This window comes from Miscanthus floridulus, chromosome 3, assembly GCF_019320115.1.
Source record: "Miscanthus floridulus cultivar M001 chromosome 3, ASM1932011v1, whole genome shotgun sequence".
NCBI lineage: Eukaryota > Viridiplantae > Streptophyta > Magnoliopsida > Poales > Poaceae > Miscanthus > Miscanthus floridulus.
This window is the reverse complement of record NC_089582.1, coordinates 60712329-60737733: the sequence shown is the minus strand read 5'-3', so window position 1 is coordinate 60737733 and position 25405 is coordinate 60712329. Positions and strand designations below refer to the sequence as shown.

General features: G+C 40.7%; 1 long non-coding RNA gene across 1 annotated transcript; it reads right to left on the bottom strand.

Annotated features, from left to right (window-relative positions):
• Positions 1 to 952: 952 nt before the first annotated feature.
• LOC136545837 (uncharacterized) lies at positions 953 to 9917 on the bottom strand. Its single transcript, XR_010781170.1, has 3 exons — positions 9733 to 9917; positions 1059 to 1169; positions 953 to 975 (listed from the first exon to the last, which is right to left on the bottom strand). It is a non-coding gene; the product is annotated as an uncharacterized lncRNA (long non-coding RNA).
• Positions 9918 to 25405: the final 15488 nt, after the last annotated feature.

Sequence of the window (25405 nt, the reverse complement as noted above, 5' to 3'; positions counted from 1 at the left end):
TTGTCCCGGGCGGTAACGGCCTTTAGTCCCGGTTACCGCGCCGGGACAATGATCCCGGGACTAAAGGTGGAACCTTCAGTCCTAAGTCATCGAGCCAGGACTAAAGAGGGACCTTTAGTCCCGGTTGGTGTTACCAACCGGGACTAAAGGTCCTCCAGCCGAGCAAACCTGGCCGTACCCTTTAGTCCCGGTTGGTAACCCCAACCGGGACTAAAGGTTCCTTTTCTTTTTCTTTTTTTTTGTTTAATTTGTTTTCAGTTCAGTTATACATATTTGTTTAATATATAATATGTTTTTATGTACGTATTCTATGCTGCTAATATAAATACACGCACGCATATAATTACATCTAATTCTCATCTCGAGCATTATTATATTCGAATAAAGTATGAAACTATATATATTATAGATATATATATATATATACAACACTTTCATAATCTTGTTCTCGAAAATAACGATATCAATAAACATTTAATTTACATCATTAGTTCCTTAGATCAAAGTAGAACTCGCCATTGGGATTTAGCACTTTTTCTAGAAGATATCCTGCTATTTGACTCTTGAACTGCTTTCAGATGGTCTTTTTGCATGACCCTTCGTTTCAACCATTCAGTCTTGCATTTGAAATAAAAGGAAAAGTATTAATACATATATATATATATATATATATTCATTTAAAAATAAATAAAAAATTGATATATACGTACTCTGAGGACATCTTCAGGAGTTCTTCTTATGTATGCAGTGATAAATTCACAAACGTAGTATCCACACAAGTTATTACCTAGTTCCTGCCGCAAACACCACTGTACGAGAAGAAGATTATTTTCATCATCTAACACGTAAATTGAAGTACGATATAGTAATTAAACACGTGGGGAAGTATATATAGTACTACTTACTGGTATTTCAACTACATTAAGTGGTGCCTTGTAATCCTTGCAGTGTTGCCGAATAAACTCTTTCCAAACCCTGTGTGACCAATAATGTACGATTGTTAATAAATTATGGCAAAGTCTATTCAATAATAGTTGTGCACGAGAGATCGAAATTACCCCTGGATAATGTCTATCATATCTTGGTATTGTGCTCGCTCTTTTCTCAATGAGTCCAAGATTACTAACTGACTTGAGTTTAACTCAATGATAATGAGTATCCAGTGAAACCTGCATTGGTTTATACACACACGCACATGCATATAAGTTGTATTGATATTACATAAAATGTGTAGACTACATTATTATTAACACTTACTCAAAGTTGTACGGGAAAAGTATTGTTGTCTTGTCATGCTGCTTCATGAAGAACTTCATGATATTCATCTGTGCTTCAGATACCCAGTGGTCCTTGACAATAATATCGGTTTTGAATACGGTATAAGGATCAATGAAGCCAACACTGGTGTCTTGTATTCTTTGGAGCTCTGACATCTAGAATCTGTATATAAATATAAGTTACATGTGAGGATAATTATATACATGTACGCATGGAAGTGAGTTTATTAAATAAAAGTAAGAATCACTTACAAACAAAAGGAGCTAATGATTGATTTGTCCAGAGCGTCCAAGTGGAATAGTTGATGCAATTCTTCGAAACTAATATGTAAGATGTCATCTCCACGGAAGTAATGATGGTCTCTAAATCTGACAAAGATCCACTGCTCACCCCTGCCACACGCCTGCATGTACCACTTGTTGAGCAAGTATATTTGCGTACCCAATTCAATCAGAGCCATAGGGTTGTACAGACTTTTGCCAAATTTATAAGTCTTCCAGGTATCAACTTCTAGGTTCTGGATTGGAGCTTTGCCCATCACTTGATCCAAGGTTAAACCAGTTTGTTCAAAAAATCATTAAGGTCTTGAACCGACACTTCTCCAGAGTTGTCTGGTCGATAGACTTCTATGTTGGAACCATATTGATTAGCAACAACAAGATTTTGCATTGGTTGTTTCTGTTGTCCGAGCTGTGGGACATCCTTCCCTAATGCTCTTTTCCTTTTCTTATGTGCATCATGTGACTTCACGAGGGAGCGGTCATAGTCTGATAGTGGCGGTGGCTTACGAACTTCAAGCATCTTTTTCTTGTGAGCTTCGACCTTCTGCCTCAGCTGATCTTGTGGTATGTAAAAGTATGACTTCTCCTTAAGCTTCGCTTGTCTCTGCTTTTGGATATCTATAAAAAAAATCTTTCACTTTTTTGCCTTCTTCAGCTGCTATTTGCTCATCAGTCTTTTCAAGAAGTATTTCTTGAGAAATAACTCTTTTTTTGGGTCTTCTTTGCCGCCGGGACCTTAGACGTCTTTGTAGTGCATCGCTATGGAGGTGGTGGGGTGGTGTTGGAGACTGGCGTGGAGGCAATGAGGCTGGTGTTGGAGTCCAGTGTGGAGGCATTGGAGATCGTTGTGGAGGCGGTGGGGCTAGTGTAGGAGTTGGAGATCATTGTGGAGGTGATGGGGCCGGTGTAGGAGTTGGAGATCGCCATGGGGATGAAGTCGTCTCGCCCCCCCCCCCCACAACGCTGTGATGAGATGGGGAATGAATGATTGGGCTAGGCTAGGGGAGACCCTGCTACAAAAACAAGTTGTAGTCAATTATTTTTGAAGCCAATATAAAATTAATGGAAAAATAATATTTCATTCACTATCATTCATACCTAGGGTGAGGTAGGGGAAGTAGTGGCGCTCCAGGAATGATGATGAAGCGTTTGCGCCATTGAATAAATGTCTTCTCTGCTTCTCCTAGTGTCTTCTCCCCATCACCGCCTTCAATGTCAAGAGGAACATTGCTGTAACCTTTGAGCACTCTATCGACTAAGACGCTAGCATATCCAGGTTGAATAACTAACCCATGAATTCTTGGTGTCTTCGTTCGGTCTATTGGAGATACAACCCCGACAGCCACCATGATTGATGCATTATTACCATCTGGAATGTGCAGCTCACATGTTGTTAGAGGCTCAGGTAATGTCATCAATAGGGAAGCGCAACCCAGCATCACCTTGAATAACTGGCAGCTCCGTGGAAGCACAACTGCTTTTCATCTGACCAACAGGGCTAATGGTGACTCCCGGCGTCGATTGCATTTGACTCATTGCTAGCTGCACTTGCCTCTTGATCTCCTCCTGCATTCTTGCCTCAAGAGATTTTTCTTGTTCATGTGATTCAAGCAATGCTTGTCGTTACTCATTAACAAATTGCTCCAATACACGGATTTGGTCTGCCTCCTCATCCTTCTTTCTCTGGTGGCTTCTGTAGGTATCCTTGTCTGCTAGGAATGCTTGTAGCCACAGAACCACCCCATAGCCTCTTGTTCGACCACCATGTTCGGAATTCTCTAGGGCATATGTCAATTCATCCTTTTCTCTGTTGGGCTTGAAAACACCACTATCAACTTCTTCCCTAGCATGAGCTAGTCTCTATGTTGCTCTCTCAATTTTTTGGCTGAAAATTAGCTTGCCAGTGTCTGGGTCTAGACTTCCCCCATGAGCATAGAACCAATTCTTCGCGCGTTGAGGCTAGTTCTTCTCTATTGTTTCAGGTATGATTCCCTTGGCAGTAATCTTTGCTTCTAGGTTCTGCCACTTGGGAATAGCACTCCTATAACCACTTGATCCCATGCGATGATGGTATTGCTTCTATCAGGCGTTCTGCTGATTCCTCATCACACGTTCCTCACTCTCTTGAGATGTCTTGTATTGTACGAAGTCATCCCAATGGGACTCTAACTTGACAAACGCCTTAGCATTGAAATTCGGCGTTTCATTCTTCAAGATAAACTTTTTATACAATGTCTTCTTCCAACTCTGGAACAATGTTGCCATCTTCTTCATTGTCCAATCCCTCACTAGCTCCTTCAAAGCATCATCTGCTTGTAATGTGAAATGCTTGAGTGATATCTCTCCAAGCTAGGTTCTTGTCACGATCAGATACAAAACTAACATTAGGAGCGGATATCTTCTGCTTCCTATTCACGAGCACTAACTGGGATCCTATCCCTTACAATGAACCCACATTAATTGATATATGTCTGAGCATGTGGTCCCAATGGTTTGCCGGTGTCGGTGTCGAATTCTGATATTATGAAACGGCCCTCTAATGGCTTTTTTAGCCCTCGGACTTTCCTACTCTTGCCGGTGGTTGATGTAGATCCAGAGACCGGCTACATGAGTAGAAACACAACGATTAACAACAAATATACGTACGCATGCATCTATAAGAGATGATAGATAATCGAATATACCTCGCCAGTATTTTCTTGCGCGATAATTTGTTGATCTTCAACCACCGGCATATTCAGGATATCATCATAATCAGCAAAGTACTGACTCAGTGTCATCCACATTGGTGCCGACGTTGATAATATTCGCCATTATGTCATCATTCAAGTTATCATCCAGAGCAGCCATTTGTATCTTCAAGATAACACATAGATATATAGAATTACTATGGCACATAACATAAGTACATGTGATAACACATATAGAATTACTAAATCCAATTAAATATAATAAAACATAATATTTCATAAGGATAAACAATAATAAGGTATAGGCTTTGGAATCGAATAAAAAACACTTTCGATTCAAAAAACATGGAAATAAGTACATGTATATATCCATATAGAATGATACAATTTTCTCTCTCTCTCTCAACACATTAAATAAGTACATATGTATATATCTCTAGATATGCATGTGATAACACATAGAATGTCTCTCTAGATACAATTTTCTCTCTCTCTCTCAACACATGGAAATAATTAAGCACATGTATATATACACATAGAAATAATTAAGTACATATATATATGTATACATATAGAATCTCTAGATAGAATTAATTACTAAATCTAATTAAACCTAACATATATACATAGATAGAATTTTACTAAATCAAAATTAAATCTAACATATATAGAGAGAGAGATAGAATAATAATTACTAAATATATCAAAAACTATAATAAAAACTATCTAAAAAACTATCTAAATAAAGTAATAATTAAATTTTAATACATTTAAATCTAATTAACATATATCAAAAACTATCTAAAAACTAAGAATAAACTACTAATTAAATTTTAATACATTTAAATCTAACATATATATCAAACACTACCTAAAAACTATCTAAAAAACTATCTAAAAAGTATCTAAAAAACTATCTAAATAAAACAGGCTATGGATGCATGGCCATGCATGCATGGCGGCTGGGCGTGCTGGCCGGCCACGGGGCCGAGCAGAGCCGCGCGAGGACGACGTACGGCGAAGAATCGATGGCTGCCGGGCGGGGCTCGACGACGACGGCGGCGCGGGCGTGGCAGAGACAATGATCGAGGTCGGGCGGGGGTAGACGACGACGGCGGCGCGCGGGGGTGCTGCAGAGACGACGAGATCGATTCTAGATCGAAAAGTAGAAGATGAACCAGTCGATATATATAGGCCGGGACCCTTTAGTCCCGGCTGATAACACCAACCGAGACTAAAGATCCTTTAGTCCCGGCTGGTAAGCCAAATCGGGACTAAAGGTCCAACCCTTTAGTCCCGGCTCGGCTTACTAGCCGGGACTAAAGGATCTTTAGTCCCGGTTAGTGTTACCAGCCAGGACTAAAGGTATTTTTGGGTAGGCAATTCCGCCCACCCTTTAGTCCCGGTTCCTAGCCTGGGCCGGGACTGAAGGCCTGAAATTTTTACAGCCCACCAAAGTGTTGTTTTTTCATTAAGGACTGTAGATCTTGATGAGCTGCTCAAATGAGACACTAAATGACCTCAGATGAAAAATCTCTGAATACCAAGTTTGATCATCTCAGCAAGATCTACAATTGTTACATAGCTCATTTTTCCATTTGAAAAAGTTTTATCAAACACTAGTCATAAATCCTTGATTCTCATATAGACTTTCTAAAACTATGTCACACACTTGTGAAATTTGAACTATATTTTGTTCAAACTTTCTCAAATGAAAAAATGGCCTATATAAGGATTGTATATCTTGATGAGCTGAATAAACTTGGTACTCAAAACTTTTCAATTGGAGACAATCTAGGGTCCCGAAAACTAGTTTGTAGGCGTCGAAATTTAAAAATCACAAATTTGAACTGTCCAAACTATCTCAAATGGAAAGTTGACCAAAACAACAATTGTAGATCTTGATGATTTTAACAAACTTGGTACTCAAAACTTTTTAATTTGAAGTCATTTAGAGTTCAAAATACTAGAGTCAAATTGTTGTTTTTTCATTTGACCAAATTTGACTTGGTCAAACTTGCTCAAATGAGACACTAAATGACCTCAGATGAAAAATCTCTGAATACCAAGTTTGATCATCTTAGCAAGATCTACAATTGTTACATAGCTTATTTTTCCATTTGAGAAAGTTTTATCAAACACTAGTCACAAATCATTGATTCTCATATAGACTTTCTAAGACTATGTCACACACTTTTAAAATTTAAACTACATTTTGTTCAAACTTTCTCAAATGAAAAAATAGCCTATATAATGATTGTATATCTTGATGAGCTGAACAAACTTGGTATTCAAAACTTTTTAATTGGAGATAATATAGGGTTCCGAAAACTAGTTTGTAGGCGTCGAAATTTAAAAATCACAAATTTGAACCATCCAAACTATCTCAAATGGAAAGTTGACCAAAACAACAATTATAGATCTTGATGATTTTAACAAACTTGGTACTCAAAACTTTTCAATTTGAAGTCATTTAGAGTTCAGAATACTAGAGTCAAAGTGTTGTTTTTTCATTTGACCAAATTTGACTTGGTCAAACTTGCTCAAATGAGACACTAAATGACCTCAGATGAAAAATCTATGAATACCAAGTTTGATCATCTCAGCAAGATCTACAATTGTTACATAGCTCATTTTTCTATTTAAGAAAGTTTTATCAAACACTAGTCATAAATCCTTGATTCTCATATAGACTTTCTAAAACTATGTCACACACTTGTGAAATTTGAACTACATTTTGTTCAAACTTTCTCAAATGAAAAAAAGCCTATATAAGGATTGTATATCTTCATGAGCTAAACAAACTTGGTATTCAAAACTTTTCAATTGGAGACAATCTAGGATTTGCATCGTTGTATCATACGGGCACAACAGTGAATTTTTTCTTGACGTATGACCCTTGGTTATGATCTTGTCGTAACCATGGAGTATCTTCATCATTTAACATGATGCATGGATCTTTCTTTACTATGAAGGGTGGAATTCGGACATTTCTTTCATAATCTTTTAACATGTCTGACTTATCTTCAATTCCCACTATATTTATTTTCCCAGAAAGAACTATGTGGTGCTTTGGCTCATTGATCATTGAGTTGATGTCTTTGTTTTTTCCTCTCTTTGATTTTGTAGACATGTCTTTCACATAGAACATCTGACTCACATCGACAGCAAGGATGAATGGTTCGTCTTTGTACCCAATATTGTTGAGGTCCACTGTTGTCATTCCATACTCTTTGTCGACTGTTACCCCTCCTCCGGTCAGCTTCACCCATTAGCACCGGAACAAAGGGACTTTAAAATTAGGTGCGTAGTCTAGTTCCCATATATTTTCTATGCGGCCATAATATATTTGTATATTCCCATTTGGATCTGTGCCATCTATGCGAACACCACTATTTTGATTGGTGCTCCTTTTATCTTGGGCAACTGTGTAAAATATATTCTCATTTATCTCATACCCTTGGTACGTGAGGATATGCCATGATGGTTGCCTAGCCAATAAATACAGTTGCTCATCAATATTATCATTGCCTTGACATTCTTTTTGCAACCAACCACTAAAACTTTCCATGTGCTGATGCCTAATCCAAGCTTCAGTCTTCCCTGGAAACTTGGATCGTAAGAACTCTTTATGTATCTCGATGTACGGATGCACCAATGATGAGTTCTGAAGAACTGTGTAGTGTGCTTTATTGAAATAATCGTCTTCCATGCCAATATATGTTTTCTTCCCTAAAGTTCCTTTACCACTGAGTCTCCCCTCGTGTCGCGATTCGGGAACGCCAATCGGGGCAAGGTCAGGAATAAAGTCAACATAGAACTCAATGACCTCCTCTATTCCATAGCCCTGGGCGATGCTTCCTTCAGGCTTAGAATGGACTTTCATATATTTCTTCAAGACTCCCATAAACCTCTCGAAGGGGAACATGTTATGTAAGAACATAGGTCCAAGAATACTAATCTCCTTCACCAAATGAACTAGGAGGTGTGTCATGATATTAAAGAAGGATGGAGGGAACACCAACTCAAAGCTGACAAGACATTGAACCACATCATTCTGTAGAGTAGCTAGTTCCACTGGATTGATTGCCTTCTGAGAAATTGCATTGAGGAATGCACATAGCTTCACGGTGGCTAGACGTACATGTGGAGGTAGAATTCCTCTTAAAGTAACTAGAAGCAATTGTGTCATAAGCACGTGGCAGTCGTGAGACTTTAAGTTTAGGAATTTCTTCTCTGGCACATTTATTATACCCTTTATATTGGAGGAGAATCCCGATGGGACCTTGATGCTGCTTAGACATTCGAACATGCTGTCCCTCTTTTCTTTGCTAAGCGTGTAGCTAGCAGGACTTAAGTAATGACGTCCATCATCTATCTTCTCTGGATGAAGGTTGTCTCGTTCTTTCATGCCCTGCAAGTCCTGGCGTGCTTCAAGTGAATCCTTTGGCTTCCCGTACACACCCATAAATCCTAACAAGTTCACACAAAGATTCTTTGTCAGGTGCATCACGTCGATTGCATTGTGGACCTCTAGGACTTGCCAATAGGGTAGCTCCCAAAAGATGGACTTCTTCTTCCACATGGGTGCGTGTCCCTTAGCATCTTTGGGAACAGATTCGCTGCCTTGTCCCTTTCCAAATACTACTTTCACATCCTTGACCATTGTGAGTACATCTTCTCTGATTCGGTTATGAGGCTTCTTCCGGTGGTCTGGCTTACCTTTAAAATGCTTACCTTTCTTTCTTACTTGGTGATTCAAAGAAAAGAATCGACGATGGCCAAGGTACATGACCTTTCGACATCTTTTCAAATATATACTGTCAAGGTCATCAAAACAATGTGTGCATGCATTATATCCTTTGTTTGTCTGACCTGAAAGATTACTTAAAGCAGGCCAATCATTGATTGTTATGAACAACATTGCTCGTAGGTCAAAGTGTTCTTGTTTGTACTCATCCCAGACACGTACACCTGATTTGTTCCATAAAACTATAAGTTCTTCAACTAATGGCTTTAGATAGACATCAATGTCGTTGCCAGGTTGCCTCGGACCTTAGATGAGGATCGGCATCATAATGAACTTCCGCTTCATGCATAACCATGGAGGAAGGTTGTAGATACATAGAGTAACTGGCCAAGTGCTATGACTAGTGCTCTGCTCCCTAAAAGGATTCATACCATCTGTACTTAAGGCGAACCTTAAGTTTCTAGCCTCATTTGCAAACTCTGGAAATTCCCTGTCTATCGCTCTCCACTGGGACCCATCAGTTGGGTGTCTCAACATATTGTCTACCTTACGGTCTTCTTTATGCCATCGCAACAACTTTGCATGGTCTTTATTTTTGAACAAACGTTTTAAGCGTGGTATTATAGGAGCATACCACATAACCTGGTAGGGATTTTTTTTTCTAGGATGTTTGTTCACCCTCGACGTCACTAGGATCATCGCGCCTGATCTTATACCGCGCTACTTTACATACCGGGCATTCATCCAAATTCTCGTATTCATTGCCATGGTAGAGGATGCAGTCATTAGGACATGCATGTATCTTCTGGATTTTTAATCCCAAAGGGCAGACAACCTTTTTTTGCTTCGTACGTAGTGGTGGGCAATTCATTTGGCTTTGGAAGCATCTTCTTTATGAGGTTCAATAAATTCCTAAATGCCTTGTCGGATATATTATTCTTTGCCTTCCACTATAGCAATTCCAGTGTTGTACCCAGTTTTTTTTGCCCCTCTTCGGCCGTCGAGTATAGCAACTTCCTATGATCCTCAAGCATGCGCTCGAACTTAACTTTCTCTTTTTCACTTTCGCATTCTTGTTGTGCATCACGAATGGCATCGCCAAGAGCATCACCGAGATCATCTTCTGCCGCTACCTCTTCTTCATCTCTCCCCATTATAGTATCATCAAAGGCAGCATACTGAGCAATAATGTCATCAATGTCTAAATCTTCTCCTTCACCTTCTTCCATCATGACCCCGCTTTCTCTATGCTTAGTCCAACATATATAGTTTGACATGAAACCTGACTAAGCAAATGTGAATGAAAGACTCATTGAGCTTGAATATTCCTTTAAATTCTTACATATGGCACATGGACAGCACATGAAATCATCTCGCTTATTTGCCTCGGCCACACCTAAGAATAGTGCACGCCCTCAATAAAGTCTTGGGAGCGGCGATCGGTATTATACATTCAATGGCGTGACATAATCTGTATTACACGATAAATTATGAAAACCTTAAACATAATTAAGTATTTTATTACACAACATAGATGATATACACACGGTTGATTAATTAACTAAGCCTGGCTACAACATAAGCAATCCCAACTATCACTAAACAAACTAAAACTACAATGCACTTCAGTAACATAATTATTTCGTGATCAATACGTAACTAAAACAGACAAATCATTCTTCTGTTGAATATCAATAAGCTTCTCCTGCTGGCTCACTACCTCATCATCAGCAGCCGCTACCTCAAGCGCAACCCAAATTCTGCACGTATGTAGCATAATCTTCCTCCCAGTACCAACCATCGCATCCATTGCCCTCCCACTGAAATTAAAACCAAAAAATATTTAGTCAAAAATATTCAAGAAAAGTAGGTCAATTAGCCATAATTATAAAATGCATAAGAAACTCACATCGCGATCCGGGCACTTGTAGAAAATACAACCCTTGTTGGGTCCCTGTCTCTTGACTTGGTACTCCATCACAATCTTCTGCTTACACTTGCTGCAGATAATGAGAGGGAGTTCTGGCCTCAGTCGTTTCGCAACCGAACGAGAGACCGAGGATCCAGTACTAGTTGTCATCTACTTTCTATACTTATTTTTGTAAACTATTGTAAATTTTATATTTTCTAAAATAATATATTTAAACAAAACTAGTACGGATTTCATATGTTTCAATAAATAACCATCCGTACTAGTTGACCTTGCTTACGTGATCATTTTGGTCAGTATTTCTCTACCGGACGGCACCGTACTTGGCCAAGGAAGAGCTCCGATTCTATGAGAAAGGGAACACGGTCTTCTACGACCGTTGCCGCTCTCCCTCGTAGAATCAAAGCTCCTCCTTGACGTCCGTTACCGCTCGACAGAGAACATGTTGGCCAAGCTGAACACGGTCCGCAAGTTCAACTAGTACGGATTTTCTATAATTTTCTAACTATTTACTAAGTTTTTTATTTCATGGAAAATTTAATTCTAAAAAATAAAAGGCATGATTTCTAAGTAGTTCATTTCATGGAAAAAATAATTCTAAGTGACCTGCTCGATATCGGCGAGCTCGCGGGCGTTTAGGTTGCCGAGGATAGTAACATTTGTAGATGACATTTGTAGGTCTGAAGTTATCAAATATCCATCAAATTATAGCTCAAAAGCATGTTTCAATAAATAATCATCCGTACTAGTTGACCTTGCTTACGTAATCATCTCGGCGAGCATTTCTCCACCGGATGGCACCGTACTTGGCCAAGGAAGAGCTCTGATTCTACGAGAAAGGGAACACGGTCTTCCACGACCGTTGCCACTCTCCCTCGTAGAATCAAAGCTTCTCCTTGACGTCCGTTACCGCTCGGCAGAGAACATGCTCGCCGAGCTGAACACGGTCCGCAAGTTCAACTAGTACGGATTTTCTATAATTTTCTAACTATTTTCTAAGTTTTTCATTTCATGAAAAATTTAATTCTAAAAAATAAAAGGCATGATTTCTAAGTAGTTCATTTCATAGAAAAAATAATTCTAAGTGACCTGCTCGATATCGGCGAGCTCGCGGGCGTTTAGGTTGCCGAGGATAGTAACATTTGTAGGTCTGAAGTTATCAAATATCCATCAAATTATAGCTCAAAAACATGTTTCAATAAATAACCATCCGTACTAGTTGACCTTGCTTACATGATTATCTCGGCGAGTATTTCTCCATCGGACGGCACCGTACTTGGCCAAGGAAGAGCTCCGATTCTACGAGAAAGGGAACACGGTATTCCACGACCGTTGCCGCTATCCCTCGTAGAATCAAAGCTCCTCCTTGACGTCCGTTACCGCTCGGCAGAGAACATGCTCGCCGAGATGAACACGGTCCGCAAAGTTCAACTAGTACGGATTTTCTATAATTTTCTAACTATTTTCTAAGTTTTTTATTTCATGGAAAAATTAATTCTAAGATCACGTAAGCCACCGGGGACGAGGATGGCGCGTGCTCCAGCGAGAACAAGCGAGACGTGATTTTGATGAACTAATTTAACTTTTGTTTATCCAAACATAATGCAAATCATCATGTGATTTTGAGCTAAAAATGACATATAAAATCATAATAAAGTCCAACATATAAAGTTACACATGCATCTACATCGCAAAATGAGATAAGCTACTGATAAAACATAAGAGGATTAAGTTTGTTACCTCCAAAATCGAAGAGCAACACCAATGGAGGGGGAGAGAGAAAAAACAACAGCAAGCTAAAGAACAGAGGCAGTGAGTTTGAATGAAATGGCTCGGGCTCGGAGAGAAAGAAATGAGCTGAATTATAGGCCGGGATAATTAGTCCCGGTTAGAAGGCCAAACCGGAACTAAAGATTAATCTTTATTCCCGGGGCAGGTAAACCTTTAGTCCCAGTTGGTAATACCAGCCGGGACTAAAGATCCCTGCCCCGCGGACGACCGTTAGGCAGGGACCTTTAGTCCCGGGGGCAAAAAAAAATGCCAAAGCTAATGCTAAATTGGGACATCGTTCTAAAATTTGTTCTCTAGTAGTGCTAGTACTACCGCTGCAAGTGAAACATGGTAGAAAGAAAAAAATGGCGGGTTAAATAAGAAAAAGTTTATATTAAAAATCTTTCTTCTAGTTTTGATGCATGCCAGATTTATTGGATGTGGGAAATCTTTTTATATTTTGGAACTTTGTATTTAATATAATTAGCATTAGCTTTTCTTTTCTTTTTGGTCCACACGTAACATAGACTTCCTGTACACCAAACGGATTAACATGACATGGTATGTACATACCTTTTGACTACCTAACATATGTAACGTGTACAAAATTATGTATCTTAAAATATGCGTGATTTTGTATATTTTTTTGTATCTGTTACCACTTTATTAACTTAAAAATAAAAAATATGTAAGTTAATATAACATTTGTATACATGATGAATTTGCTAGAAAAAAAAACTTTTATGGTACCCTACGTAACTGTGTTTTTTTTCACGATCATGCTCATGCCTACCGTAAACCTTTGTTTAACATTATAGCTTGAATTGGGTCTTGTTTGGCGATTTTTTTTGGAAATAATACTGTAGCATTTTTGTTGTTATTTAGCAATTAGTGTCTAATCGTAGTCTAATTAGGCTTAAAAGATTTGTCTCATAAATTTTGTTTAAACTGTGTAATTAGTTTTATTTTTTATTTATATTTAATGTTTCATGTATGTGTCTAAAGATTCGATGTGACGAAGAATCTTTAAAAAATTTACAAAATTTGCACTTGGCTGTGCAGGAGGTTGATCGGATCTGCAGCACAGCGGCGCGACGACCGGATTGGCGGCGCGCAAGCTCGCCCGGCCGGCCAGCCGCTTCAGTGACGTGCGGTCCTGCCCCCTGGACCCTGGTGCTACATCGCTGCTCCCGTCCTGTCCGGCAGGCTGCGTGATACGTTACATGAACCCCACGATTTCCGCGTTGTTTAGATACGTATGTATTTATCTTAATTCATATAGTTGAAGTGGATTGAAATAGATTTAAACTAAATTCCACTCTATTTTACTCCAACACATGTGAATTGAGGTGGATACACATGATCCAAACAAGGCCTTAGGGGATTTTGATGAATTTTGCCTCCATTGCATGAGTTATTTTTTTAATTTATAAATAATCTAAAAGATTAATGGATTTGTTTGAGTTATTATCTTTAAGTAGGTACGAGTAATAGAAGTATCATGGCATAATTTATTTTTTTAACCTTAGTTTTGTATATTTAGGCCTTGTTTGGATGCGCATGTATTTATCTCAATCCACGTATGTTGAAGTGGATTGGAGTTGAATTAAACTAAATTTCATTCCATTCCACTCCAACACATGTGGATTGAGGTGGATACACATGCATCCAAATAAGGCCTAATTGTTGCAAGGAAGAACATATTTTTAGGGTGCATTTGGCAGCAAGAAACATTTCATATTCTTAATAAAATCACTAGAATCATATCACTACCAAATATCACAAATAGTGAAACATTTTAGCGAGAATAACTTGGAACCGTTCAATTCTTATTTTTATACTAGGCCACAGAAACACCCAAAACGTGGTTTTTGCTTATTCTAGTTCTAGTTTTAGAAATCTAGCAAGCTAGTCAAATGGTTCTACGAAGTCATTCTGATTCATATACCAGAGAAACATTTCTGAAAAAAAAATCTGGATTTGATATGACGAGAATTTGAAACCTTGCCAAACGCATCATATGTAGGCCATGTCATCGTGTAAAAAGTTTAAGCACGGCACGGGCCACTAGAACTGAAGATGAGTTGGATATTATTTTAGAAATGTCCACATGCATGTACCAATGAATCAGCACGAGTGGCAGGTGTGGATGATCAGCAGTCGGTGACAAGTCCGGTGATACTCTATGGAGAAAAGGGAGCTAAGGAAATAAAAGTTGAGCATTGCTCTTTTTATGTGCCCTGTCTCCTGTAATGCGTGTTGAACATCTCTTTTTATTCATGTGCCCTGTAATACGTGTTGAACATCTATATTTTATTCATGTGAGCTATACTGTTGTTGAACGTACCTTGTAATTCATGCTATTGCAGCTGCTTTGGTGGCACAAACATGATACAACCAAGATTTTTTGTTATGTTATTATGTCCGCAAGAATATACAAATAGAATACAATATATAAGTACATATATTTAAATATATATTGGTAGTTTTTCTTGCATTTCATATAGTTTACAAACATGAAAAACCCAATACTAGTTACTCGGACATTTTTCATAGCACTTGGGTTCTAATGGACATTCCATAATTTACAGCAGGACTCGGCACCTCTTTGACTAACACTTTTGGCCACGCCTATTGCCCTGGCATGGCCAAATGCCTGTGCCGCGCCATGCATGGCGGCGCGGCAGAGGGCTGACGTGGCGGCGACCGGAAGCGCTGGCCGCTGACGTGGCAGGGCTCTGCCGCGCCACCGATCTTGGCGCGGCAGTGCCGCGTCCTGATCGGTGGCGCGGCAGAGCTAGGTATAACCTCCGCCGCGGCCAGTCCCGCTGCCCGAGCAGCGAAATGGCCTCCGCTCATCCAAGCACGCTGCGCCACGAACGGCGGCAACCCAGCCCTCCATTGCCGCCTCCCTCCCTTCCATTCCCCGGCCGCCTCCCTCTCTCCTCGTCCTAGTTCAAAGTAATGACGCACATTTTGTTTTCATTTGAATGGTGGATAGGATATTATGAATAGGATTTAAGGTTAGTAGGAAAATTATGTTTGGGAACTATGGTGAAGATATTAGTATGAGTTTGTCAATGTTAAGGTTAATTATTTAGTTAGAAGTATGTTTGCCATGTATATTTTTGTTACTATAATTGTTGTTTATAATATTTTAGTTGCATTGCAAATGATTATATTTTGCATTAATTTGCGTTGTTTTGATTGATGTTTAATTTGAACTGTTTTATTAGATGGAAGATATGTTTCGGGAGCAGTTATGACGAAAATGGGGCCATCCTAGAGAAATATACCCCGACGAGTCTAGCAAAGATGCCCCCATCCCTCCTGAACTCCCTGTCCCTAATTGTGACTGTGGTCGTCCGGCCGACGTGTTTCAATCGAGACATCCGGACACAGCGGCTCGTTGCTTCTACGCGTGCAGTCGTTTTAATGTAAGTTATTATTTCTGTATATTTTTCTTCTTCATTTGTATTACTAGGTTACTAATATTTTGTTGAATTTTTGTTGTATAGGCTCATGAGAGGTGTTTTTTTTTTCAGTGGATCGACGGTGCAGACAAATTTGACCCCATGTACCTCCTTTTCGACGATTGGTGGAGAGGGCGACATCCACGAGAGCACTTCGAGCGGTGGGTTCCACCTCCCCCTAATCCCCCTCCAATGACGGCTAAGGAGAAGCACTTAGCCACAGTTAGACGACTCGAGGAACCTTCTCTGTGCCATTGCGGAGACCGAGCCGTGATAAACCCTGACAATATGTTGGAGTTTGTGTGTCCAAACAAGCATGAAGTAAGTGCAAAGTGTATGTGTTGAAATGTTGAGCTATATGTGTCATGTACTAATGTCACGTTATTTAGGTGTATTCAATGGCAAAGTATCGTTTCAAGGAGTGGTTGTATGGTCCTAAGAACAAATGGCCCGAAGAACCTCCAAAAGCAAAACAAAAGAAGAAAGAAATATTAATTTACAAAGCATCACCAGTCAAGTGCGAATGTGGTGTTAATTCTAACTATGGCCTAGTCCCTTCGGAGCTTGGAATAGGCCATTATTGCGGTCATATGGTTGAGTACGAAAAGGTTCATTATTTTTGTGGTAAACATGAAATCGTATTTTGTTTCTTTTGTTAAGACATATATGATATAATATTTCTTTTGAACAGAGCACTAGGAAATGTAGGTGGGAACGTTATGATGGTCAAGCTAAGTTCTTGGATAAACTGAAGAAGAGGCAACTACTTGCAAGAAAAAGGGGATATGGACCTGACTACGTCAACCTATTCGTTAAACATCACAAAGAAAAGATGCGTGAGTTTGCTAGACAGCCCGGTATTTGTAATCCGATCGATGTTGGGCTTAACAAATAGGGATTGGAGAGACAGATGACGTTAGAGGAGGAGAGGGCAAGGAAGGAGGCAAGGGAGGAGACAAGAGTATAGATGCAGGTCTTGAACGAGCATGTTGCTGCATTATATGCCAGTGAGTGCTTGAACACCTATTTTCGTTGACTGATTGTAAATGTAATATAATCATGTTGCTAACTGATTGCATTTTATACATGAAGGGATTGGATACAGCGAGGAACATGCTGCAGAGGTGGCTCGTGCAAGGTATGAGGAAAAGAAGTTAGATGAGCAGAAAGCGAGCTGGTCGCACCGTTCAATCACCGATTGTGTTGTCTGATGAGGGGACGAGGATGAGGACAACACTGCCAGACTTAGTGAGCTAATTACTGTAGCAGAGGCGGGCTTGTAGGTGGAGGAGGATGAGGATGACACTGGCAGACTGAGTGAGCTAATCGCTCTAGCAAAGGTGGGCTTGTAGGCGAAGGAGGATGAGGACGACACTGGTAGACTGAGCGAGCTCATCGCTCTAGCAGAGGTGGGGTTACAGGCGGAGGAGGATGACGACGCGTTCTTCACTCAGGCCGCAATGGCCATAGATGAAGCAGAGGCCGCTTACTACAGGCGATAGGCAGGTCAGAGTAATGTAGGTGAGCCTAGCCACAGCAACAGGGTTGTGGTTGAGGATTGGTACTCGGACGATGAGTTGCTTACTCAGTATGTTTCTGACTGAGGGTTTTTGATTACGCCATCTGTTAGTTCCATGCTTTATTAATGATCAATGTAGCCATGTAGTAGAAATTCTATTGTGTTGTCTTATATTCCATTTGAACTAACGATGTATTGTACCCACGGATGATGTACTCAGATTACCCATGATCGATCTTAAGTGATCACATATGTTTGTATCATGCGTTAAAAAATTCTAAAACAAACATAATCATTTGTCGCGCCATAGCCCATGGCGCGTTTGTGCTGTACAAAACTATAGAACTACAAGCGGAGGTGGGCTTACAGGCGGAGGTGCTGTACAAAACTACAAGTGTTGTACAAAACGAACATGAAACAAATAAATGGACGATAAGTTGCCATACAACATTTTCATTGGTTTATGAGTCTACAAGTTTTCGATGACAATATTCGTTCGACATAAGTTGGACGTAATGAACTAAGTCCCACGACGTAATGAACCTCGTCGTCCGGTACAAGAAGGGGGTCGTCGTACTCCACATCAAGAAGGGGGACCAGCTGGTGCGGCGTGGGAGGGGCCATCCTGTTACAAAATGATAAACAAAGGTTGGAGTATTCAAATTAACAATTTTCAGAGTAACATTATGTAGCATTGCAAAATTTGAACTACTTGTTATGCAATACGAACACAATATGAAATCACCTGATGTCTTCTATGCCGGCTAGACTTATGGCCAGATTGTTTGCAAACTGAGCAAAGATTCCTGCCACGGGTCTCATTGAAGTCTCCCCGTCGTACATGTCTTCGCCATACCCTCTCATAGCGTCCATGTCCCCCTTCAGTCGTTTCTTCTTCCTCCTACCCTTCCCTACCTTCATTAGATCTAGATGCGGCATGTAGTCATAACCATTATAAGGTGGCCACTGTGTTGGGTCAAGGTATGGCTCGAAGCTCATCTCCCAAATACTAACGGTGTTCGAACGGAGGTACAAGGGTGACATATATGGTAGATCCTCATAGTTGTACCCACGAACCCTGCAGGTCGTGATCATATGAGAGCAAGGGGCATGCATGATCTGAGGTACGTTGCAACTGCACTCTACCTTTTCAAGATCAACTCGGTAGTTTCGTCCACCATAATGTTCACCGCCCAGGCTTGTGCCACCCTTGCCCCGTACACTAAAGATATGGCGGCGGGGTCCATACGGCTCGGCGGTGTGCTGCTTGGCCAATTCCTCGGCCTCCTTCAAATATTCAGCTCTGGCCTTGCCAAAATGCCCCTGCTCAGCTATATTCCTCTGCGCAAGCTCCCACCTCTTCACAAAATATTCGTTGCACTTATGAAAGGAGAACTCAACAATTCCAGACACAGGCAACAATCGACTCTAGTGAATACATGGTTGAAGGACTTTGAGGAGTTAGTGGTCATAATGCCATACCTGAAACCCCCCTCGTCATATGCTAACGCCCACTGAGCCTTATGTTCTATCTGCACCTCTAACAAGGCCCTTCCCGCTGCATTTACCATCTTGTCTAGTTCTATCTTTGCCTCCTTGAACTGGTGCTCTATACGTACACAACATAGAGCCTTTACCTTGTCACATACCTCCTGCTTCCGCTGACACCGCCAGAAATTAGCGGCAAAGTGTCTCATGCACCATCTATGTACTAGAGGCGGGAACCCATCTATATGCTCAACTGCATCATTAAGAAGCCCTGCGTGATGGTCAGAGATCAAACATATAGTGCGAGTTGGGCCAAGCATTTGCACACGTAGAAGCCGCATGAACCATGACCATGATTCATTGTTCTCTCCCTCTACCAAAGCAAATGCCACGGGTACTATCTGGTCCTTAGGATCAACAACAGCAGCCATCATCAAGGTGCCCCTGTACTTTCCTGTCAGGAAAGTGCCATCAACAAGTACGATTAGCATGTTTCGTTTACACAAACGACCAGAACACACGATAGAGGACATGCCTCAATGGGTCCTGAAAAAACATCCCTTTGGTGTCCACAAACCATTTTAAGCTAGGGTTGTAATAATGCATTGCACATAAGATGCAGGGCACCCTGTTGTACGCTTCCTCCCAAGTACCCCATCGAATCGCTAGAGCAATTTGCTTAGCACGCCAAGCCTTTCCGTACGTCACATCATACCTAACAAATCCAGATATAGACTATTGTAAAGAAGACACCGAGATGTCATTATTGTCATCAACGAGCCCTAATATACGACGAGCAAGGTAACGTGTAGTGAGTTACTGATGATTTTCCTTCCCCCTATTGTCTAGGCAAGTGTGGGGTTCAACAACTTTAGTTATCCTCCACTTGCCATCACTCTGTCCCCTTCATGCATTTAACCTCCACAGACAACCGTTTTTGCATATCAAGTGGTACCTCAACTCCTAATCTGAATGAGTGACGGTGTACGGTCTATGGTGGTACACAGCATAGTCCTGAAGGAAGAGTTTCATCTCTGACATTGTGTTGAATATCATCCCCTTCCTAAGGGTTTCTATCTCATAGTTATACAATGAATTCCTACACATCTGGAGACTAGTATCACAAACTACCATATCCGTCATGCTGACATCCCTATAGTTCAGAACGCCCCTAAAAGGTATGTTCTTGGACCTTATTGCTCAAGCTCAGTCGTTGTGTAAGGTGGTGGTGGAACATACTACTGCGCTTCGCTAATTATGGCCCATGAATCATAGGGGATATCATCTGCAGCCAAATATGTGACTACTCTACCCTGAGCATGGACACCTTGCAAAACCTCAGTTGGTACTTGTAATGGCATAGTATGTACCGGTACTGGCATGGCATCAGCCGTTGTTGCCATAGCATATGTACCTCCTTGGTCATCATCAGAATTGTCTGAATCACTGCTAACTACATCATCGATCCTATCCTCCTCCTCCTACTCCTCCTCTTCCCGTTCGAACTCATTCACATCGAAGTCATTGCTTATACAGCCTACTACAGTTGAATGAAACTGCTCCTGCATCAACTGACCGTCCAAATCCATGTTATCCTAAGTTGCTTCCCCTTTGACCTCTAATTCTTTTTCATTGTCTCCAAAACCATCAATGGATGGGCCGTCCTGAACACCATGCATCCTGTACCCATTCTCCACCACCACCTCAGCTATGGACACATTGGAACCTTGGAGAATCCTAGTGTAGTGGGACTAGTAAGCAGGGTCACGTAAGGGCATGAGGACATAGTGTGCCCTAGTCTTCTGAAGGGGACCATGACGCCTAAGAGGGGGGGGTGAATTAGGCAACTTAAAATTCTAACTTCTAAAACTATGGCCTCTTTTTCTAACCTTAGCAAAACCTATGCAAAAGATTAACTATCTAGATGTGTAACTATGGTTTTGCTAGTATATTGCTATCTCTACCACAAATGTAGTAAAGTAATCAATGTAAATGCGAAAGCTAAAGAGTAAGGTAGAGATATGCAAACTCCCGTCGACAACTCCGGTATTTTTACCGAGGTATCGAGAAGCGCGCAACCTTTCCCCTAGTCCTCGTTGGAGCCCCTCACAAGGAATCCCTCGCAAGGGCCAAGCTCCTGGTCAGGTAACTTCGTGGATAGCTTCGGGCCTTCCCCATGCACAAGTGGGTCTCCGACGTTCCTTCTAGCAAGCCTCTCTCGGATGCTCCCCGCTGTCTTCACTATCAAGCTTCCGACCAAAATGCCACGGGCCTTATTCCCTCTGGTACACGGTGGTGGCCACACCACAAACGCGGTTGGTGTGATCTTGCAAGACTTCAAGCCCCTCTGATGTACAACAATGTTGCTCGCAAGCACCGAGTGGTAAGAGGTATGCAAACCTCACTAAACACTAGGCCTAAACCTAGAGCAAGCGCATAAGCAGTGGTCTAATAAACCTAAGCACTTCGCAAAGCACCTACGCTAATCACCTGATGAATCACTAAGCACTCTGCAAGTGGAGATCACTAAAATGGTGTATCAACACCCTTGGTATGTTTCCTTAGCTCCACCCCCTTCAAATGGCCGGTTGGGGGTTGTATTTATAAGCCCCACTGAGAAAGTAGCCATTGGGGTCGAATTCCTACGAAACTGCTACTGACCGGACGCTGAATCATCCTGACCGGATGCGTTCAGTTATCCCGACCGTTGAGCCAGCAATATATTGATCGGATGCTGGCCAGCGTCCGGTCGCCTGCCACCGGACGCGTCCGGTCGCAGATTTGCCGCTCTAGAACCTTACTATACTCGATCGGACGTTGTTGTCCTATGTTCGGTCGGTTGCCGCCAGCGTCCGGTCTAGTGTCCGGTCGCCTGTCTGCCGAGTCCTCTGCCCAACGTCCGGTCGCTTGTCCAGCGTTCGGTCACCTCAGTGAGCTCGTTTCTTCGCGATCTTGCATACGACTTGGTTCCAATCTTCATGCTTGGACTTTGCTTGATATCTTGGGTCTTCTCTTATGCTTCTAAGGTCTTTCTTAAGGTGTTGATCATCGGATCACCACGTCGCCTTCGTCCAAATCACGTCTTGCACCCTATTGAACTACAAAATAAACACTTGCAAATTCATTAGTCTAATTTGGTTGTGTTGGTCATCAAACACCAAAATCCAAAGTAAATGGGCCAAGGGTCCATTTTCCTTACAATCTCCCCCTTTTTGGTGATTGATAACAACACGACCAAAGCGAGCAAATAATAAGAATTTGAAGATTAAAAACTACCTACTTGCTAGGATGCAATGCAAAGGGCAAGGTTATATGATACTAATTGACATATAACAATAAAAACTTTACTTAAAAGCTTGTCTTGCCCTTGCAAATGTCCCCATGTGATATTATGGATTAAAGCCTAGCTTTCTAAGAAAAATTCTCCCATTACTTAGACTCATCCATAATTCACTTTCCTCCCTTTCTTGGACCATTACTTCTTGTAACTAAATGCTTGTCTTTGGTCCTTCAAATTCTCCCCCTTTGGCATCAAACATCCAAAAAGGAATAAATTAGTAGCACAAGGGAGGGTCAAACTTTGTGAACCAAAAGAAGGATTTGATTAGCATGGAATAGGTCACAAAACTTGATTATCACATTATATAGACTAAGCTCCCCCTAAATTTATGCATACATATGATAAAAAGCAAAGCATATGCATAATTAGCAATTTATTGCATAAGAGAGGTTAATCTATATAATGCATGGAGAAATCAAATAAATATCAAAGTGAGATCAACATGGTGATATTGGTTTAGAAATACCACATGTGAAAATCAATTTGATTTCTACCAATCGAAGTATAATGCTTTCCTCCGGGGACTCCATTTTCCTTGCAATGAGACTACTACACACAAGATAAGCTTGAAAAGGTGTTAGTCTCAAAGCATCCAACTTATAGATTAAGCTCCCCCTAAATTTGTGCACACAAGTGTTGAATACTTGTAAAATTTGTGCACATTGATTTAAGTATCAAAATACCACTTGAAAGATGACATTTGGGATATATTATCTACAATTTGGATTTTGGCACATATTAGATAAATAATTGTAAAACAAGCTATGTGTCGTGCTCCTAAACAATTTTAAACCATGTAGGTTTGCTCCAATGGTTGATAATGAGACCGAGTAAGCCTACCATATGATATACCTATTGAATGCATGACAAAAAATTTAAGCATGTAAATGCAAACATAGGCATGAAAGATAACTAGATGCTTTAAGAGTATATCAATTGAAAAACAATACCAATTGAAATGAATACTAATTAAAAGTAATGACATCTAGTTACCTAACATGGGAAGAGGAATTTGGGTCCATAGTATTCACTAACCTACTTGGCAATGATTTTGACCATCATGATGCACCCCATGAAATGCACCCAAACTTTGCTAAGTCTCCAAATTCCCCGAAGTCCAACGGACTTCTCACTTCCCTTTTAGGATCCAAACCTTCTTGGTGCTCTTCATGTTTGAAATGATTTCCTTTGGCACCCAAAAGCGTTTGACCCCATAGTTGGCTTGCTTGTTCACCTTGATGGCCACCACCTTGTCATTTTTCTTCTTCTTCAAGAGATAAGGTGTGGAGGCATTCTTGTCCACCTTGTTGGTGTAGGTGTTGGAGAGCTTGCTTGTTTGCTTTTTCTCCTTCTTCTTTGCTCCTCCCCCATTCTTCACCTTGCACTCATAGGACTTGTGACCTTCCTTGTGGCACACGTAACAAACCACGGTTTGTCCTTCATCAAGCTTCTTCACTCTCTTGACGGTGTTATCTTGATGAAGTTGGGTTTGCTTCGCCTTGCCTTTCACTTAAGTCAAGTCCTTGGTGAGGTGAGCTACTTCTTGCTTGAGTTACTCATTCTCCTTTGCAATTTCTTGTGTGCATGTATCTACAACAACTTTCTCAACACAAACTTGGTTGCACAAAGATAAGTCTAAACATAAATCATTACAAGAAGTAGAGGCATCCTTTTTAGACATGTTAAAGATAGAACTTTTCTTTTTAGATGCCTTGGTGGGGGTTGTGCTAACGGCTTCAAGATTAGCAACTTTATTAGTTAGCTCATCACAATGTTTGCACATGGTTTCCATTTTAGCAAGCAAACTATTATATGCTTCTTGTGAGCTAGCTAACTTTTCTTTTAATTTTTCATTTTTCTTTAAGAGTTGCTCATCATTGATTGTGCATGCATTTGTTGTTGCACTAGTCTCAAGTTTCTCAATTTTAGTAGACAGTTCAACATTGAGATTAGCAAAGTTCTCATATTATTCAAGCAAGGTTTTGTATGCTTTTTGTGAACTATCTAGCTTTTCTTTTAAACTTTTGAGCTTCTTTTGTTGACTAGTGCAAGCTTTAGCATAATTAAGATTTTCTTGCACAAGTTCATGATAAGAAGGCATATCATCATCACTATCACTCTCGCTAGAGGAAGAGCTTTTGTTACCTCATGCCATAAGGCACACACAAGAAGAGCTTGATGATGAGTGCTTGCGGCCTCGCCTCTTGTGATGGGGTTCTTCTTCACTTGAAGAATCATCCCATGATCTTATTGATGTGAGGGCTTGGTTCTTGCATGCCTTCTTCTTTGTCTTGGGTGTGGGCTTGTTTGGACAAACTTCCACAAAGTGCCCCAACTCACCGCATCCATAGCATCCTCTCTTTCTTTGCTCGTTTCTTTAATTAGTGAAAATGAGGTCTTGAATTTGGATGGGCGCACCCTTGACATTGAGCCTTACGATCACCTTCTCCACCTTTTTGATAAGTTTGATTGATTCTTCATCAAGGTTAGAGATGGAGGAGGAAGATTGATCATCATCACTTGATTCTTGTTCATCATCATCATCATCCTCATCTTCTTCTTCACTTGAGGAGCTTGAGCTTGAGCTTGACTCAACTTTCTTGCCCTTCATCTTTTTCTTCTTGCTACAAGCAAGAGCTTTGCCTTTGCTTGATGAAGATGCTTCTCCTTGACCCATCTTACGTGATATTTCAAATACCACTAGCTTGCCAATAACAATGTCCGGGGTCATGGTGCTCAAGTTCTCCATGTTGTGAAGGATGGTGATGATGCTTGCATATTTCTTTTGTGGTAGAATGGAGATGATCTTCCTCACGTTGTCCGCATCATCTAGCTTTAATAATCCTATTGAATGGAGCTCATTGATAATTAGATTCAATCAAGAAT